Consider the following 12,958-nt stretch of genomic DNA (forward strand, 5'->3'; position numbering starts at 1 on the left):
AATATATAACATCTCATAAGATCTTTGGTAATCAAGTACAATGCCATAGAGTATAACCATCAAATAGAATGTAAAAAATCTGGAAGAAAGGATCAATTGTACAAGTATATCCAACAACAACATTGAATGGTCAAATCTTAACAGTAAAAGTAAAAAACACTACCACCTAACCTCGTCGAACTTAAATGGCCCATTTCCACCATCCTAAGGAGATAAAGTCGAGTTTCATTTAAGAATCAAACCATAAGACATATCCAACATCTAGCTTAAGGAAACACTTGAAAGCAATATCTCAAAGGGTACCAAGATACAAGTATCAACTAATCATAGAACCAAACAAAGACATGCAAGAAATATTCTATGTAAGTAGCCAAGTGTCATTGCATGAGCCAACTCTAAGGTTACCCTGGAAGCCTCTCTAGACTCAGGCCCCTTAGTGTCTCTACATGGCACCAGTAGCCTTTCGTACAGACAAGGCATAATAATGAAGCAAGGTCACAACCAATCATCCTCTCTACTCTCATCCTAGCCTATACTAGCACTTGAGGCATAGGCAAGGAAAAATAATGACTCTTATTAATTCATTTTAAAACCCATTTAATGAAATGCTATCACTTATTAAAAAAACTTACAATGGGTTACCCAAGCAGCCACTTTGGGCTTTGACCTCCATTGCAAGGCACTTCCAAACGTACACATAGATTACTTACCCTAGTCTCATAAAAAGTACAAATCATCAAATCACATTTTTCACCTTATCCCTTTACAAGAAACTGGAAAACACCTATAGATAAAACATAGTATTCACTTTAGTCCTTTACAAGAAACTGGAAAGCACCTAGAAACAAATCATAAAAATCACCTCAATCATATGCAAGCAACTAGAAAGAACCATAAGACAATTCACAATAATCACCTCACTCCTATACAAGAGACTAAAATGCACTAGAAGATAATCAATTAAAGACTCAAAGGTTACACCAAAAAAGTCACACCATTCACCTCAATTCTACAAAAGAAAACTAGAAACCAATAACAACCCATAGATCAAACTCATCATAGAAGACATATAACTATATTACAATGGTCAAGTATAAAAGATTAGATACATAACATCATCATAGAACAAACTCCCCAAGCCTCTAGTAAACATCTTGATAGGTCAAAGCACTAAGTCAAACCCAAAACTCATAGAAGTAAACCACATGTCACATAAAGTACAAGAAATTTGAAAGTAACTTTCATAATTCATTAGGTTTTGAGAACACAAAAGTTCAATTTTCACTATGGTTTCATTTTTCATTTTCTAGGTATTATAGTTAATAGAGTTTTTTATTATAATCAAGGTTCACATTTTCGTCTTTTCAAAGAATTATAATTACTAAGGTTTTTGAATCATTAAAATTCGCTAGTGTTGATTTGTTAATAGATTCAAAAATCTTATTAAAAGTCAATTAAATATGACATTGAACCCTTAACCAAAACCTGAGTTAACCAATTTTCCCATTTCACAAAACAATAATTATTTAATGAAATCATTATTAGATTTAAAATAAATAATTCAAGAAAAATCTTATTAGTTTAAAATAGAAAACCATTCCCAAAACTCATCACTAAAAAAATTAACATAAACATTAAATTCATAATAAAAAAATTAATTAACTAATATCATCAAACCTTAAATCTAATATTAATTTAATTAATTAATAAAAATTAATACATTATTAATTAAATTAATTACTATAATAATTAAAAATATTTATTAGTTTATAAAATTGTAATCAATTTAAAAATACTTAAAAATACTTAAAGAAACTATTAACAAAATTATTTAAAACAAAGAAAAGCATTTATAAAGGCCCTCTGACCTGCCCACGGGCTCTCACAATACAGTACTGTTGCACCAGTAGTTCTTGGTACTGCCACAGTAGAACATCATCATTGGTGTTAGGAAAATGGGAAGGAGAAAGGAGGGTTGAGGGATGGTGGCCGCTACCCACCAAAAACATTTAATTTAAAAAAAAAAACAAATCTGCTAGTAGAGAAAGGAAAGGAGGGAGATGGGGGTGGTAGCTCGCCCCTCCATAACAATATGTTTTATTTTTCAAATTTAAAAACTATATACAGGCCCCTTGATACAAAATCATAAATTCTCATATTCAAATTTACAATTGTTAATAAATTATATATATATATATATATATATATATATATATAAATAAAAGACCCCCCAATAAGATCTGATATAGAAACCTGGGATAGACAATCAAATTCATACACAAGGGCTTCAATCCTCATTTGTTTGTAGATGATTTATAAATGAAAAATAATAGAATCACAACAAGGGTTTCAAATTCTCAATTCATATACATAGGTTTCTCAAACAAGGGCTTCAACCTAGAGGAATTTTAAAAATAGAAACACAACTAACATGAAGAAGATAGATATTTTCAATGCAAGAACTACTTCACGAAACTCATGAGATCCTAATTGGATATGATGCTAAATAATGAGCACAACAAACCCACATAATTTTCCTTTTCTTTCAAAAACCCTATTCTTAGAAATCAGCTCCTCCAAACTTGTGTGTGGAGAAACAAGCTCTGATTTCCTAATAAAGAGATTGTCCCCAAATTAAAGCTTCAATTGTGCAGTCACATGAAACCCCTTTCCATAATTACTTTATTATATTTTAATTTTCATGCACAAAATTTTGCAATTTAATTATAAAAATCTTTATTAATTAATTCCTTTTTCTCTCTTATTATATTACAAGACATTTTAAATCAAATATTTATTAATTTAACTAATAATATTATTAAAATGAAACTCTTAAATAATAAATATTAAACTAAATAAATATAATTACGCCAAAATTTGAACTTTAGTTAATTTTTCAATTAATTCAATATAATTAAATATTGATTTTTCTTTATAAAATTTCTATTAAATTAAATCCAATATGAACCATTGCACCAAAACCCTAAGGTGCTAGCGAAGGCCACCCACCATGATCATAACATCTCACTATGCTCTATAGTTCAAACTCTAAGCTAGATGTGTGCCCATATGATGGGCCCTTCCTTGGCCATATGAGCCCCTGACAAAGACTGCAATGCCAGCATTTCCATCGGCTTTGAGACTTAAACCTAGGTGGAGGCTCCTATACCACATGGTATGAACCATTGCACCAAAATCGAGAGGTGCTAATGAAGGTGGCCCACCAAGATCATAACAAAATCATTAAAATATCTTTTAATTTAATTTAATTATAACTAAAAATTACAGTAGACCCACAAGACTAAATACAATAAATTGACTAAAGACTAAGAAGATAATCAAACTCTAGGGTCAAAGTCATGAATTCACATCATTTGACAAATTCAGATAGGTAAACAACTCATACACTTGTCTTGCTTTCTAAGAAAATTGGCTTAGGTTAGGGTTTGGGCTCAAGAATTATCTCCCCACTTTCAACATTGAGATATTGTGATAGGGTACGGTCATCTTGGCAATTCAGGGAAGTTGATACCCAGTACCTATAATCTACATAAAATTCATGCATGTACATACTCATATATTCTATACTAAACATGCAATGGTAGGGAGCGGTACATCTTGTAGATCCTGACTAGTAGGTGACTACGACTCCCTCCCTCAACCACATCAAGAACATCATACATAAAGTAAAACATACAGGTACACCATACACATGAAAGTATGGCATAAGTAATGATAGAACTACATATAAATAATCCATCTGTCTATCATCATGAGATAATTGAAAATCACTAACTGAACATACATGTATCATCATTGAAATAATAATCATGAACACATGAAGGTACTAAATAACTCAAGTAACTCATCAAATAAATCAATTGAGTATGAAATAACATCAAATCAAATCTGATAATCAAGTATCGATAATCATAAAACATAATCATCAAACTGGCTGAAAAGAATCTAGCAATCCAACATGAAAATTCAACTAGGAGTAGGAAATACATGTGCTATCGCTTGGGCTCCACAAGCCATATGTGTGCGCTTTAAAAAAAAATTATTTATGGACTACAAGGTGTGATCTTTTGGGTTTTCTTTTGCTGGTTTCCTTCTTTGTCTCCAACAATGCACACGTGTTTTGTAGAAGGTGAAATATTTGTAGACTCTCCTCTTCAAAATGCCTCATCATAGTTGGAGATCAAGATAGGGTTCATCAAGTATGTTTTCTAATCTTGTTTTTACATTCTTTTGTATGTTTTAGCATTATTTTGATTTTTTTTTTTTTTTTAATTCTTCTAGTTTATTTATTTATTTAAAATGCAATTTATTTATTATTAGAAAATGTGAATAATCAACCAATAAGTACCCAACCTAATCAACAAAATCCTCCACAAAATCAAAATGAAAGCCCTCCACAAGATGAAAATGAAAACCCTTGTGAGGAAGAGAAAGAACCTCTACAACCTCCACTGATTGAAAGACCTCCTCTTGGCATGCAAGACAATATAATGAATAAAATAGAAAGAGGGAAAAGTGAATTAGAAGAAATCATTGGTAGGTTAAAAGCTTGTGGGAATACTAATCCTATGAGAGAAAAATTGACATCCTCCCTAGGGTCAATTATAAGCCAAGTAGTTTCTATTAGTGGTTAGTTAAATATTTGGCATGTTAAGGGAGAAGAGAAAAGAAGATACTATGCAAAAAAATTATCCTATAAAGATGGGAAAAAGGAGATAACAAAAGATAACATGTGTGTATTATTTAAAAAGCAAGGAGAATAAGAAATTGTTAAAACTACAACTAAAATGTTTCCCATCCATTGGTGCATCCATGATGATATTATAAATAATTTTTGGGATAGATGGTGGATGTTCATTGATGCCCCTCCCTATAATAATCATGAGATTCCAATATATATTTTAAAGAAAATTTTATTGTGAATTTGTCCTCAAGGAGATCCCCAAATATTTTGACATGTTATATTCTCAAGATAGATGTTGGGGGTCATCATTTGAGAGGCTAAGGGCACATCTTGACCCTAATGCAATTAGGGTGTCTATTATCAAGCCACAAGGTAAGTATGTCATTATTCCTTTAGTTGTGAAGGAACATGTAGAGATTAGTACTCTAGGGACTATCAATGCTTTGACATGGACCCTCATTCATTATGTCAGTCCATGAGTTAAGGAAGAGCCTTCTCTGTTCCATGGTCATTGTTGGAATTATAGATGGAGTAACTGAGACGGGGGGGTGAATCAGTTATCACAAAAATAATTCACAGACCCCTTAGATGTCTTTAATACTTATTATACTTGATAATCAATGTAGGAATAATATAACTTGGTAGATTAACTAGTTACTGATCATCTAGCATTTGTAGTTATTTAATATGCATGCAAAAGTTAAATAAAATGAACACAAGAGACATTAGATTTAACGTGGAAACCCAATATGGGAAAAACCACCAAGTAAATAGCTACCAATTTTTCACTCTTCTGAAGTGAGCCCTGTTAGGCGCCAACCCTGTTAAAGGTTACAATACACACTATTAGTTGTTACCTTGTTAGAGGATTTAATCACCCTGTTAAGAGTGGCCTTGCTGGAGGTCTTTAGAACAATTCAACTGAACTATCACCTTCTTAGAGGATTTACAAAATGGTTTTTAAATCAACTTTGTTAGGAGATTTGAAATCACTGCTACAATTGTTAGAAAGAAATAGTGAACTGACCTAAACAAGATGCAATTGAATTTGCTAGCTATATGTCTCTATTTAGCATCATTAGATCCTCCTTGATCAAATATAGCTTTTCTATTCCTCAATGATCTGTGATCATCCTTCAAATTCGCTTCCACAATAATCAGTCCTCATATCACATTAATTTCACACACTTCACTCACACTTAGAATTCACAACTTGACCTCTAAATTATACCATTCAAATTGTCAAGTCGGCCCATTTACATGTTACATTTACCAACAAACTATACATCAATTAGCTACAAATATTACTCTAAATAAATGTTATTTCATAAAATAATGAAATCCTTTACTGGCTGACCCTGTTCGCTAAATACTGCTTCTAGAAATTTCCTAAGTTAACCTTCTTAACTCGGTTAAAATTGCAATATCCTTAAAATCATTTGGCTGCCAAGTTTACTCAGTAAGAACTGAATTCCTTCTTGAGAGCTCAGTAAGAACTGCTTCTACCACATTTCTTTTTATGACCAAGTGAGCTCGGTAAGAGCTATTTCTACCACATTTCCTTTGATGACTGAGTAAGCTCGGTAAGAACTGTTTACTTAGTAGATACTGCAAGTTTTCTTTATTAACCTCTTGGGCTTGGTAGATTCTCTCATTTTGCCTCACTGACCATCTGAGCTCGATGGACACTGTCCTTTGCCTTGTTGACCTTCTAAGCTCGGTAGACTCTATCTAATGACTGATATGACATTTGTGTGACATCAAAGACAACACACAATTGAACAATTGTATCCAACAATCTCCCTCTTTGGCATTGATGGCAACAAAACATGCCATAGCAGAATGAAATTTGAAAACAAGTCTTTTATTGATCGAATACTTCACTTTCTACAGTAAACTCCCTCTTTCATAATAATCTCTCCCTCTTACACAAACTCTTATTATTTTGCAAATTTTAGAAAGATGTGACAGTATACTCTCCCTCTTTGAAAACACATGCCAAAGACAACTCAAAACAACTGAATAGAAATTTACCTAATGTACTGATTCATATGCAATGTCTTCATTGGTTGGCTGAATCAACTGATAGATTTTCAATTTTGTTCTTGTTGATGCATCACTATAACTGTATTTTAGTGAGCTTCAGATAGGGGAATGACCCCTAACTTACCTCTTAGATACAAGAATTCATCCTTAGGTAAAGGCTTTGTGATTATGTTAGCAATTTGTTCCTTTGTATGGACATATTTCAATCTGATTTCCTTTTCTTGTACCAATTCTCTAACAAAGTAATACTTTATGGCAATATGTTTGATTTTTGAATGCATCACTATATTTTTGGAGATATTAATTGCACTTGTGTTATCACAAAACATAACAATAGGTTCTTTGATTTCTTGCTTCATACCTTCCAATAACTATTTGAACCACACAATGTTTGAATAGTTTACTGTGGATCGGGATGTACAATTCTACTTTTTACTTGTCGAAGAAACCAATCTTTTTCCAAAAAAGAAAGCTCCTCCACTTGTGCTCTTTCTGTCATCAATATTTTCTGCCTAATCTACATCAGTGAATACTTTTAAATTCAAATTTCCTCCAAGTTTATACCATAATCCATAATCTTTAGTTCCTTTTAAATATCTCATGATCCTTTTGATTGCCATCATGTGATTTTCTTTTGGTTTTGCTAAGAATCTTGCTACAATTCCTATTGCAAGGGAAATGTCTAGTCTTGTATGTACTACATACTGTAACTTTCTAATCATAGATCTATACAATGTCTGATCTACTTCCTTAGATTCATCATCTTTGGTAAGTTTCAATCTAGTACACATAGGAGTCCCAACTGGTTTGCAATCTTTCATACCAAACTTTTTCAGTATCTCCTTGATGTATTTAGATTGAGTGATGTAGATGCCATTCTCACTTTGTTGAATTTGAAGACCAACAAAGAATTTGATTTCACCAAACATTGACATTTCAAATTCCTTGTTCATTTGTTCTAAAAATTCGTTGCAAAGATCATCATTTCCTATGAACAAAGTATCATCTACAAATATCTCTGCTAAAACAATCTTATTGTCTGGTCCTTTCTTTATATAAAAACTACTATTATCATTAGTCCTTTGAAAATCAATCTGAATAAAATAGTTATGTAGTCTTTCATACCATGCTCTAGGGGCTTGTTTCAGACCATATAATGCTTTATGCAGTTTGCAGACCATGTCCTTCTTGTTTTGATCAACAAAACCTTTAAGCTGTTCAATGTAAACCTCTTCATCTAATATGCCATTGAGAAATGTTGACTTGACATCCATTTGATAAACTTTGAATCCTTTGTATGCAGCATATGCAAGTAAGGTTCTGACACCTTGCAATCTTGCAATAGGAGAAAAAGTTTCTCCATAGTCTACACCTTCTTCTTGAGAGTATCCTTTACATACCAGTCTAGCTTTGTTCCTTGATACCTTACCATCTTCATTTGGTTTGTTTTTGAATACCCACTTTGTTCCAATCACATTTTTTTCTTTGGGTCTAGGTACAAGAGTCCATATTTTGTTTTTCTCTATCTATTCTATCTCTTCATTCAAAAATTCAATCCAACATTTATTGTCTAGTGCATCTTTGACATTTCTAGGTTCAAAATCAGCAAGTAAACAAGTGCCTTTCAACTTACTTCTTGTCATTGTTCCTTCTAATTTATCTCCAATGATCTGATTTGGTGCATGATGCTTCCTAACATACTTAGCTAACATAGGCTCCTTGCCTTTTGAATGACTTCCATTTTTATCCTTCTGCATCTCAACTTCTTGTCCTAGATCTAGTTGCTCAAGCTCGATAGATGTTGATTCAGTAGCTTCTATTTGCAACTTGGATTCTTGCGACTCGAGTTCTTGCAACTCGGGTTGTTGACACTCAGGTTCTTGCAACTTAGGAGACATTAACTCAGTTTGAACTTCTTGTGACTCAGTAACTAAAGACTCTAGAGTTGAGGATTCCTGATTAATAGGTATACTTGGCATTGTATCAGGTTCAATGTAAACAAATCTCTTGTAGTCTTCAGGTATCCTTTTTTTTCCTTCTTCAAATCTTTCTGCAAATTCATCAACTTTCACATGTGCACTTTCTATGACTTTGTGAGTAGACAGATTTAATCATCTATATGCTTTACTTTTTCAAGAATATCCCAAAAATATTCCTTCATCAACCTTTACATCAAATTTACATTCTCTAGATTCTTTCAAAATGTAAGATTTGCTTCCAAATACTTTTAAGTAACTTACACTGGGTTTGTAGCCATAATGTTCATAAATCATAGGGAGTTTTGAATGAGTCCTTTTTTAGCTGTACTCAGTTTAAGGTATGAACTGTAGTGCTAATAGCTTCCTTCCAGTATTTGATAGCAATGCTCTTTTTGATCATTAGGGTTCTTGCACAGTCCACGATAGATTTTTTCCTTCTTTTAACTATTCCATTTTGTTCAAGAGTTCCTGGTGCTGAAACCTGTCTTTTGATTCCCCTTTCAATGAAAAAGTTATTCAATTCATGTGAAATAAATTCACCATCTCTGTCAGACCTTAAACATTTTAGTCTTTTTCCTATTTCCTTTTCCACTCTGGCCAAATACCATTTGAATTTTTTGAATGCCTATGATTTCTCTCTTAGGTACATGATAGTCATCATTCTTGAATAATCATAAAAAAAAAGAGTGAAAAATTTCTCACCAGTATAACTTTCAATGCCAATAGGTCCACACAAATCAATATGCACAATTTCTAGAACTTCTTCAAACTGATAGTTCTTGCTCTTAAAACTAATTTTTCCCATTTTTCCAATTTGACAATTTTTGCATAGACCAACCTTAGGTTTCTTGATATTAGGGATGCCTCTTACTTTCTTGAATTTATTTATTTTTACCAAATTGTCAAAGTTTACATGACACAACCTTCTATGCCATAACCAACTTTCTTCAATTTGAGCAATACAACATGAACATTCACCAAATACAAGATAAAAACAAGTTACATTTTGTTTAAGTGCCTAATCCAATCAGCTTTTCTCTGCCATCTAGTAGTCTTGCTTTTCCATGCATAAATTCCACTTTGAATCCATTATTGAGTAGTTGTGTTAGACTCAAAAAATTATTTTTTAGTCCTTCTACCCAATATGCATTGTCACATACAAGTTCCTTGGTTAGTGAGATTCTTCCTTTTCCTTTTATACAACAAGGTTCATTGTTACCAAATATTACACTGCCACCATCATAGTCTTCAAAGTATTTAAACTTAGTTTTATCACCAATCATGTAATGAGAACAACCACTATCTATAATCCATGTATCATTTTTGCTTATGTGAGAAATAAGTGCCATTTCTTCATCATTCTCAGATTCATCATTTACAGCTATGTAAACAATTTCATCTTCTTCTTCATCATCAGAATCATTAGAATGTTTAGCCATGAAACATGTTTTCTTACCTTTGTCCTTGAATGATTTGAAAACTTTCTTGCCATTGTACTTGTGACCTTTCTTCTCATCCTTGTTCTACTTATTTGGGCACCTAGCAACAATATGTCCAATTTCTTCACAAGAAAAGAAGATTAGAGGAACCTTACCTTTGTATTTCTCTTTACCTCTTGAATATTTTCTTGCTAGTAGAGCTTCAACCACTTCAAGATCACTATCTAAACTTTGTTCTGATTCTTCATCACTATCTGGTTGTGGATCCTTCATCGTTTCCCTTTTTCTTTGAGTGAAAGCTTGGCTTCAAATGTTGATTCAATGTTTTTGGCAGCTGGAACATAATTATCATAGTTGTTTAGCTCAAATGCAATCAATCTTCCAACTATGGCCTCTAGATTTAACTTATGATTTTCTTCACATCTTCTTTCTTGAATTACAGAGACTCTAATTGCATAAATGGGAAGCAGAGCTCTAAGAACTTTACTTATAACTGTCTCATGTCATTGATATCTCTTTCAGATGCTTTGATTGCACTAACACATGCTTTAACTCTTTCAACATACTTTGCAATGTTTTCATCCTCTCTCATCCTTATTTGATCAAATTGTCCTCTCAGACTTTTTGCTTTGGCTCTTTTTACATTATTATCTCCTCCATAGATTTCTTTCAGCTTGTTCCACATTTCAAAGGAAGTTTTGTAGTCCTTGATGTCATCAAATTCTTCATAACTCAGAGCAGATGCTATATCTATCATCATGTTGTTGTGGTTCTTCTTTTCAGCAATATCATTGACAGATAATGTACCAATAGGTTCTACATATTTTTCATCAAGGTACTTCAGTCCTGTATCTCCAATAGAAGCTAGATGAAGTCTCATCAACCCTTGCCACGTTGAGAAGTTGTCCTTGTTAAGTCTTGGAATTTTCCTCTTATAAGACATCTTGACCTTTGGCTTAGATCCTTGAAATCTTTTCCTGGAAGCACCAAGATCTTTGATACCAATTGTTGGAATTACAGATGGAGTAACTGAGAGGGGGGGTGAATTAGTTATCACAAAAATAATTCGCAGATCCCTTAGATGTCTTTAATACTTACTTACTATTGATACTCAATTAACAATGCATGAATATTGTAACTCAGTAGATTAACTAGTTACTGATCATCTAGCATTCATAGTTATTTAATATGCATGCAGAAGTTGAATAAAATGAACACAAGAGACACCAAATTTAACGTGAAAACCCAATATGAGAAAAACCACCAAGTAACTAGCTACCAAGTTTTTACTCTTCTGAAGTGAGCCCTATTAGAAGCCAACCTTGTTAAAGGTTACAATACACACTGTTAGGTGTGACCCTGTTAGAGGATTTAATCACCCTGTTAGGAGTGGCCTTGCTAGAGGTCTTTAGAATAATTCAACTGAACTCTCACCTTGTTAGAGGATTTACAAAATGGTTGTTAAACCAACTCTATTAAGAGATTTGAAATCACTACTACAATGGTTAGAAAGTAACAATGAAATGACCTAAACAAGATGCAACTAAATTTTCTAGCTACAAGTCTCTATTCAACATCATTAGATCCTCCTTGATCAAATATAGCTTTGGTGTTCCTCAATGATCTTTGATCATCCTTCAAATTCGCTTCCACGATAATTAGTGCTCATATCACATTAATTTCACACACTTCACTCACACTTAGAATTCACAACTTGAGCTCTAAATTATACCATTCAGATTGTCAAGTTGGCCCATTTACATGTTACATTTACTAATAAACTATACATCAGTCAGCTACAAATATTATTCTAACTAAATGTTATTTCATAAAATAATGAAATCCTTTACTGGCCGACCCTATTCGGTAAATACTACTTCTAGAAATTTCCTAAGTTAACCTTCTTGACTCTGTTAACATTGCAATATCCTTAAAATCCTTTGGCTATCATGTTTACTTGGTAAGAACTGAATTCCTTCATGAGAGCTCGATAAGAACTACTTCTGCCACATTTTCTTTCATGACCGAGTGAGCTCAGTAAGAACTATTTCTACCAAATTTTCTTTGATGACCGAGTGAGCTCGGTAAGAACTATTTACCTAATAGATAGTGCAATTTTTCTTTACTAACCTCTTGGGCTTGGTAGATTCTGTCCTTTTGCCTCACTGACCATCTGAGCTCGGTGGACACTATCCTTTGCCCTGCTAACCTTCTGAGCTTAGTAGACTCTATCTGATGATTGATATGACATTTGTGTGACATCAAAGAAAATGCATAATTGAACAATTGTATCCAACAGGTCACATGTGCATGTTATGTGGATCCTTATGCATGTTTGGCAATCATGTTGGAGACACTATGAGTGATAGGCTAGTCATTAATGACTTTTTGAGTGAGACATTTGCAATCAATAGATAGGTAAATTATAGTTATAATGAACTATTTTGATCACATTTCATATGTATAATGAATGACTAATAAATTAGCATGTCTTGACATTATTAAAAATTTAGGTTAAGAGTGTTGATGACCCTAGTACAGATTCCACAACCCCATTTTATGTCCAGTTGATGAGTCAACATGTATGTATTGATTTAATCATTTAAATTAATACATATATTTATTAAGTAATTATATGAAGGATTGACCAAAAAAATTATCCATGTGCATTAGTTCTCTATTGGACCATCAACATTCACAAGGGACTTTGAGACTAGGCATGATATGAGTTTCGTAGATGTACATTTGTTTCGTGCTAATTTAATTTATTTGATTATATAATATTTTAT

The sequence above is a fragment of the Cupressus sempervirens genome, chromosome 2 (genome assembly GCF_028749045.1).
Source record: "Cupressus sempervirens isolate cs-2001-9-10 chromosome 2, ASM2874904v1, whole genome shotgun sequence".
Lineage (NCBI taxonomy): Eukaryota > Viridiplantae > Streptophyta > Pinopsida > Cupressales > Cupressaceae > Cupressus > Cupressus sempervirens.